Source organism: Gossypium arboreum, chromosome 10 (assembly GCF_025698485.1).
Source record: "Gossypium arboreum isolate Shixiya-1 chromosome 10, ASM2569848v2, whole genome shotgun sequence".
NCBI classification, from domain to species: domain Eukaryota; kingdom Viridiplantae; phylum Streptophyta; class Magnoliopsida; order Malvales; family Malvaceae; genus Gossypium; species Gossypium arboreum.
Genome location: NC_069079.1, coordinates 14,723,609 through 14,732,007, shown reverse-complemented (window position 1 = coordinate 14,732,007; position 8,399 = coordinate 14,723,609). Strand labels below are relative to the sequence as shown.

The 8,399-nt window shown below is 34.3% G+C and overlaps 1 long non-coding RNA gene across 1 annotated transcript; it reads right to left on the bottom strand.

The window, feature by feature from the left end:
• Positions 1-5,198: 5,198 nt before the first annotated feature.
• On the bottom strand, positions 5,199-5,616 carry LOC128281598 (uncharacterized). The gene is made up of 2 exons (XR_008271846.1): positions 5,532-5,616; positions 5,199-5,459 (listed from the first exon to the last, which is right to left on the bottom strand). It is a non-coding gene; the product is annotated as an uncharacterized LOC128281598 (long non-coding RNA).
• Positions 5,617-8,399: the final 2,783 nt, after the last annotated feature.

Genomic DNA, 8,399 nt, shown 5'->3' with positions numbered 1-8,399 from the left:
AACTCTTTTTCTTGAAATCTTGCCTTATAATTTCTAATTCTGATGGGGCGATTTGTAATTGTTCCCCGATAGGTCGAGCATTCTCCAAGCTTGGCCTAGGAATATTATCATTAATCCTCTTCCTAAACCACTCGCTATATCGGGCGTTACTATGGAACCGACGGCTAACCTGAACTCTCTTCTTATAATGAGCACCTTTAAATGAGAACTCACTCTGAGCAAGCCCATAGGTCGTGGGTACAAATTGCCTCGACTTATATTACCTCAAGGCTAACAGTGGAGTATACCCAGTAGCTCCCCAAATTCCTAACAATGGCACCCAATCGAAGTTACCACATCGGTACATGATCTCGTCAGGAACCATCCAATAAGCTCTCCACTCGATATCTCCCTCCTTGAGGTTCTGAAGAATGTCCATCCAATTCTCCTCTGAGATATCCTCTCTCTTCTGTATAGCTGCTTCTTCTTTCAATGGAAAATAACCCTCAGAGAAGACTCGATAGGAAACTTTGTCTACCTTCCAAAAGTGCCCGTGGAACCATGCCATCAATAATTGTGCACATCCAATGAATCGCCCCTTGCCTGTCTTCCTACATGAGCTCAAAGATCTGAACGTTTCTGCCAATATTGCCGGTACCGGTGTGATTCCCTTTTCAAGGCGATCAAACAAGTCAATGACCGCCTCGTCCACGTGCCTCAAAGCCTTAGGAAAAATCACTAATCTATAGATGCTTAAGGCAAATATATCAACCCTCTTCCTTTCATCTGGATGTGTCAAGATCAAATCTCGCAAATTCTCCCAAGGGATACATTTGCTATCTCCTTTTTGCTGAATCCGAGTAATGACCCAAGGCTCGCTCATCCCAGAAATGCTCATCAGTTTCTTCACGAAAGTCTGACTACTAAAAACCCGAGCATAAGTCTTCCAGACCTGAATTTTGGGACACCTGAGCAAAGTAGTGTATTCCTCCATGGTAGGTACCAAATCCACTTCTCCAAAAGTGAAACACTTGCACGCAGAATTCCAAAACTGCACCAAGGCTCGAAACAAATTCTTATCCACTCTAATGTCTTGCAGGTAGGATACGTCACCATAATTTTGGTAAAACAATTGCTTGATTCCTTCATTCCAACTAGCCCAAATGTCTCTCAACTCTTGCAGCTCGTTCTATATTACATTGACGCAAGTGAAATCTTGCAACTCCGATACATACCCTTCTGCCAAGCTATCCCCTCTCTCCGATTGCAGCCTCTCCGACCATGCACGAATGGCCGCATTATCCTCGACTTTACTAAGAAATTCATTCTCCATGTCAAATTTTCTAACTTAGTAATTGAATACGGATTAACGGCTCCTTTAGTATGCAATGTTATGCAAAAAATACAAAACCAAACAAAACACCGGTTAGTGTCAAATAATAGCGATAGAATGCAAGCACATAAATGATAATTATGACGCATATAGGGGTAAGTACTAAGGCTCGACGCGGCTTCATCCAAGGACGGTTCCTAAGGTTTACTATATGCGGTTTAGTTCTAGAGATAAGGTACCCGAACCAGCAGATTCCTCAATCGTCACCTATTATAGGCTCATATAGATCGAGTTCGGTTCGGGGGGATACATTTCCCTATGACCATGCGGAGATGAAAATCTCACGAAATCATAGGTACGGATATACCCCGGAAGCAATCCACTATCCCATGCGGAGGTGAAAACCTCACGAAAGCGTAGTTTCTTACTCCCACTTAGAAGGTGTGACCACGGTGGTCATGCAATGAAATGCAGTGCTTTTTTACAAGACCCAGACTAAAACAATCACACAATCAAATGCAATCGAAAGATACATGATTTTTTTTTTAAATGAATTTTCGATTTTCGACAAAAAGACAGTAAATAATTGATTTTTATGGCTCGACTCTCAAATTCCCCAGTGGAGTCGCCAAGCTGTCGAAATCATTCCTTGATTTAAAAATTTAAAAATTTTAAAAAAGGGGTAATCGACTTTTGAAAAACAAATGCATGGAGTCGCCACCGATCTTTTGTTTTGGTGTGATCGGATCACCTAAAAATTTGGTTATTTTAATAAAACATTTATGATTTACTAAAACAACAATTTTGGTCTACAAAAATTTTAGAAAACGGGCTCAGGAGTCGGTTACGCATGAGGAAGGATTAGTATCCTCACTACGCCCAAAATTGGTACCAAATCGATTAAATATTGTCCTTGTGTCTAAAATTAAAAATGTTTTTGAAATGTGGCTTTTTTTTAATAAAATTTGAATAACCCGAGTTAATCGTCAAAAATTTTCTTGTTTCGATGTCCGGAAATTTATAATTCGAAAATCACGAAAGGATGCTCAACTATTTAGTCCAACGAAAAATCGAAACCCACACAGTAGGGCACGATTCTTCGAATTCCCAAACATTGATCATTGCCTCACTTTGGAAAATACGAGTGAAATCCCGGAGAGATATTTGATTATTTCGGTCAGACGGGAGATTGCAACCCAGCACGATAGGGCACTATTCCCCGAACTGCCCAAACATCAAACACTTCTTTCGTTTTAAACGGCTTTTAGAAAACGTGTATGAAACTTCAAAGGAATCTTCGATTGCTTAGAATAAATGAAAAAGCGCAACCCAACACGATAAGGCACGATTCTCAAATATCCAATCATCGAACATCCTTTGTTTTGAAAGGTTTTTAATAAGCATGGGTGAAAACCTAAAGGAATATTCGATTGTTTTTTAGCAAACGAGAAATCACAACCCAGCACGATAAGGTATGATTCTCGAATCATCAAGCACCGAGTATTGCCTTTATTTGCGAAAAATCTTATTTCGAGGTAACAACATGTCATACCCGGTAAGTTAGAGCACCACACCTCGTATCTCCAAAAATAAACATTTTTTTAAAACTCACATTGTGATTAAAAGGAATATTCCATTATTTAGGTTAAATAAGAAAAAATCGAAACCCAGTAAGTTAGGGTACGATTATCTCGAATTACCTAATACGGAATATTACTTTTATGAAAGAATTATTTTAATATATTGAGTAAGAAAAATAACGTGATTTATAGTAAAACATAAAAGCAAATTATAATATTAATGTGAATAATAACATAATAGGTGCGAAGTGTCAAAAAGCGATAATATGAGTAATTATAAAAGATGAAGTAATAGCAAGACTAGTAATATGTAAATATAAACAAATGCATGAGGAAAATGAAATGATCGAAGACATAAGCAAATTAACGAATAAATGAAAATGAATAAAACATGGAACAACAAAATGGCAATGACAATGATAATAATAATAATAATAATAATAATAATAATAATAATAATAATAATAATAATAATAATATAACGTAGAAAATAATGATAATAATATATGAATTAAAAATATATACATATATATACATACGTATACCAAAGACATATTCATAATAATAGTATTGAATATTAAAAGTATATATATAATAGAGACAAAAATATATGCATAATGTAGTATTGAAAGTATTTACATGGGATAATATATAAAAAAACATATGAATAATGTGATATTAAAAATATATACATAATATAGTATTAAAATATATATAATACATACATATTAGAAACAATAATAATAATGTTACAAAACAATTATTAATAATACTTCATAAATATATACATACTAATATTAAGATGATGATAATATTAAAATAGCCATTGATAACTTTACATATAAATATATATACATATAAGTATGATAATAGTAATTATAATACTAATACTAATAATAAATACAATAATAGTAGTAAAAATAAACACAATAATAATCATGAAAATAATGTGTACATGAAAATAATAATGATATGATAAAAAAAACGATACGATATAATAATAACGTAAAGAAAATAAAATAATAATATTTATAATAAAAGAAAATAAAAGAGTGTATTTAAAAGCATATATATAATATTATTGGAACTAATATTAAAATTAAAGTAGCAAAGATAATATAAAATCAACTTAAATTAAAAAGAGACTAAATTGAATTAAAAGCGAAGTTTTGGGGCAAATTAAAAAAAAAGAAAAGAAAAGGGCCTATTTAAATGCTCGTGAAACAACAGAGGGCCTAAAGTGCAATAACCCCCTTTATAAAATGCACAGCATCAGCTAGGATTAAATTGAAAATTGCGACAAATTTTGGTTCCAAATTAAAAATAAAAAATAATTTAATTGCAAAGTAATAAAAAGCGGAGGGGCTAAACGCGAAAATAGCCCCTCCAATGAAAACACGCGGATCCTGAAGTTGGGCGGGTCGGGTCACTGGTCGGCCATGGGTTAAGAGCCAAAGCAGCGCCGTTTTGGCATTAGTGGCTTAAACCCAAAACGCGTCGTTTTGATGGGGCTATATAAGTTAAAATTCCTAAAAAACTCATTTTTCCCATTTCATAAAAAAAAACTAACCCTTTCTCTCAAACTCTCTCAAGGCCTTCTCCTCCGACCAAACTCCGGCTCCGTCACGCCATCCGCCGCTGGTTGCCCATCATAGCCACCCACGCTGACAGTGGTGAAAATTTCAAAAGGTTTTTTTTATTTTTCTTTTTATATATTTCTTATATATATACCTTGATATATTTTAATACATGAATGAGAAGAGATAGATTGAATAATAAAATAAAAAAAAAAAAAAACCTTAAGCGGTTTGCACTTCTTTTTTTTTTATGGCTTTGTTATTATCTTTTTTTTTTGTTTTGCTTGCTGTTTTTTTTAAAGAAAAATCTTCAGAGAGATTACACTTTTTTTTCTTCAATCTCTTTTTTTTATCAAAAAAAAAATCCCTCCCCCCTTTTACAATATTCTTGTTTTTGTACCCAAAAAAAATCCGGGATTTCAGGCTTTATAGCCAAAATACCATGGATTTGCTATTATCTATTCCTTGTTTTCTTGCTTCTTTTATGCCACTTTTTTGTTTTTTCTTCTTTTGGCTTTTGCAGGTGTAAGTGGAGCAAGTGGAGGTGGGTAGGTTTTTTTTTCTCTTTTTTTTTTTTACTAAAAATTAGTTAAGGTTGTAGGCTAATTGGGCTTTTAGGGTTTTAATATTTGGGCTGTAATTGGGTATTGTATTTATTTATTTGGTTTATTGGGCCTCGGGCAAAATTTGGGCCTTACAATCCCCAATTCTAAAGAAAACACAACAATATATATAATGAAGTTACATTTTTTTCCATGTAATTACACAAGTTCAATAGCAAGTTATTACTGTGAATCACAAGACAAACAGCAAAAGTCATTCAAAACAAAATAGCGATGATTTACTCATGTTTCCTACAACTAATTCTTGTGTTCCTAGATGGTCGAGGAGAGCCTGTCGCTTGTTATTTCACGAATTGGGTGTTGAAGAAGTTTATCCACTACCATCTTAGCATGAAGCTATCATCATGCTCCTTGTGGTTCTACCAGACTACAAGAGTATTTTATATTAATATTAAAACAGTATACAATGTTTGATCAATAGTTAAAGGAAGAAACTCACATAAAATGTTTGCTTTCCCTTAGATTTATCTTAGGTAGTTGACCTTTTAATGGGAGATTTCCTCTTTTGTTTGGATGGTTGTGCATCTTGCTGCAAAAAAATGGATCATAATCATTGGTTAGAAAAAATAAAATAAAAAATTTACTCAATATATATAACTGAAGAACAGCACTGTACCTATTTTGAATTTGTGCAAAACTGCTTGTTATGGCCATGTTGGTTACATTGAGTACATGTCATGAGTAAACCTTTCCTACTCAAGTGGTCAAGCTTCAATTTTTTTTTGTTTATCTTTGGCCATCCTCCTATTCTTTTTGAGCCTTCTAGGTATCTTTCTTTCAATAAGAGATAGCACTGGCTTAATACTAGTTTTTTCCTAATGCATTGGAAAATTGTAAGCTTTCTTGTAGGTATCGATGTGATAACATTCATACAAATATCCATCTGGCTGAAGCCCTAAGTGATACATGGTAGCACATATATGAGAATATGGAATCCTACTAATATGCCAACTTTTACGACTACATATCTTTTAACTTAGGTCCACTATATATTGATAAGTTCTTTTCCTCAACACACATCTATTTTTATTATTCCATATCAGTTGCCACTCTACACAGTCTTTCCTATTGGCATCAAACTTAGCTTTCACCAATGGACCATAATTTTGCTTCCATCCATTACATAACTTCACTTTTTGTACTATCCTAGTCATCATCTTGGTCCTAATATCCTCAAGCATTCTAATAATGCTTTTGAACTTAGCTTCAACAATTCTTGAATTGAATGCTTCATACAAATTGTTATCAACTATATCTGATTTACAAATAGTCCATCAAAATGCCCTAGTCTACATATTTGGAGACTTTTTCATCAAATTATCGTAAACATCCTTATATTTCTTCTCCAGTGTTGAACATAGATCATCCCAATCCCTATCAGTTTTGCACTTCATAATCTGCTAGAAATCACACTCACAAGATTTCCTTAACTTCCTCTTTGACCAATATGCAAACACCCTCGCAATTCCTATGCTCCACCTTTGGCAATATGTTAGAAATTGCAATCTCAAGGCCCTAATTCAAAATAATGAACCAGATAGATTGTTAGAAAATTTTAGTTAAATACAAATAATTGAATAAAAAAACAATACCAAACTTAAATTTGCATATTCACTAACCTTTTGTTGGTCACTAATAATTGTGTACCTTTACCCATCTTTCAAGCCCAAATTATTTGATAGGAGACTGAGAAACTAGGCCCATGAATCAGTGTATTCCACTTCAACCACAACTCATGCAATAGGAAACATCTGGTTGTTTGTGTCCCTTCCAACAGCTATGAAAAATTCATTCTTAAATAGGTATTTTAAGAAGCAACCATCTAGCCCAATGAGTTGCCTACACCCTACTTTTCAGCCTCTCTTTAGTGCATCAAAGCACACATAATACCTCTTAAAATGAGGAAGGAAGTCTGCTGTCACCCTTTGAAAAGCCATTTTTATTGTGCTTATTGGCATCTTTGACCTTAACTCATAAGCATAGTCCCATAGCAGACCAAATTCCTCCTTATGATTTCCAGCCATTTTCTCCTTCACTATTTTTTTCGCTCTATAACAACAGTCAATGGTCACATTTACATGCATCTCAGAAGCACATTTTCTTTGAATTTCCTTCAGCTTCGTCTTAGGGTGATTCTTGATAGTTGCTTCAAAATGTTAGGCAATCATAGCAACAATCACCATTTTGTTTTTAAAACTAACCGAACAATGGTGCTCATCCTGAAATGTCTTTATTTACAAGCATTTCACTACAGGACTGTAGCTAGCCCTAATTCTCTATGGATAGTTAGAGGAAACAATGCACCTTACAACCACCCTTTTTGGTTCATTCTTAATAAACTTCAGTTGTTTTCTACATTCTTTGGGGTACTTTCGATTTACACTCTTAAACTATTTGTCATCTTTAAACAACATTCCCAAACTAAATTTTAACTTATAACTGTATAAGAGAAACTTGCTCCTCCTTCTCTCACTATCTTCATGTTCTTCATCTTCATCGGACCCAACCAAGTTTCCATGTTCATCTGAGTCTTATACCTCAGTCTCATTCCCATCCTCCTCTTTTCCACAACTTACAACATTATCCACTCTATCTGACGTTGCAAAATCACCAGCATATCTGATGTTACAAAATCACCAGCATATTCATCGGCAACATTATCCACTCTATCTGATGTTTGCAACATCACCAGCATATTCATCAACAACAACTTCTCTATTATTATCCTCTCCAACAATAGACCCTAAACTAGTTTGTCCACCACTTTCCATACCACCACTCATTTACTCAATATCAATAGCAGACACACCCTCCGCATCAGCTTGTACCCCTCCTACATCACCTTCCCCAACAAATTCTACACTTTCCAAATCAGCTTCACCATCACATTCTACCCCTTCATCATCACCCTCCCTATTAACTTCTACCCCTTTAACATCACCTTCCCCAGTAGTAAAAAAAAAAACATTTCGTTTACAATTATAGGGTTATCAACCTTATGTTCAACATATAGGTAACTTGACCCAAAAGTCTGACATAGCCATGGTGGAAGTGTCATCATAAATCACCCTTAGATTATTTTGTACCCTACTGTACCATGCTCATGAAAATATATTAACATGACAGTATTAAACCCTACCCAATTTTCACTATTTTACATAATTCAAAATAAGATATTATGTCTGGGTCCTCTTTAAGCCTAATCACTTCCCTACCTAAAAATCTAACATTTGGGTCCTTTACAAAGTGCCAACCCAAGTGCAAAATAATATAATATTCCTCACCTGATGGCATATCCAAAGCATAA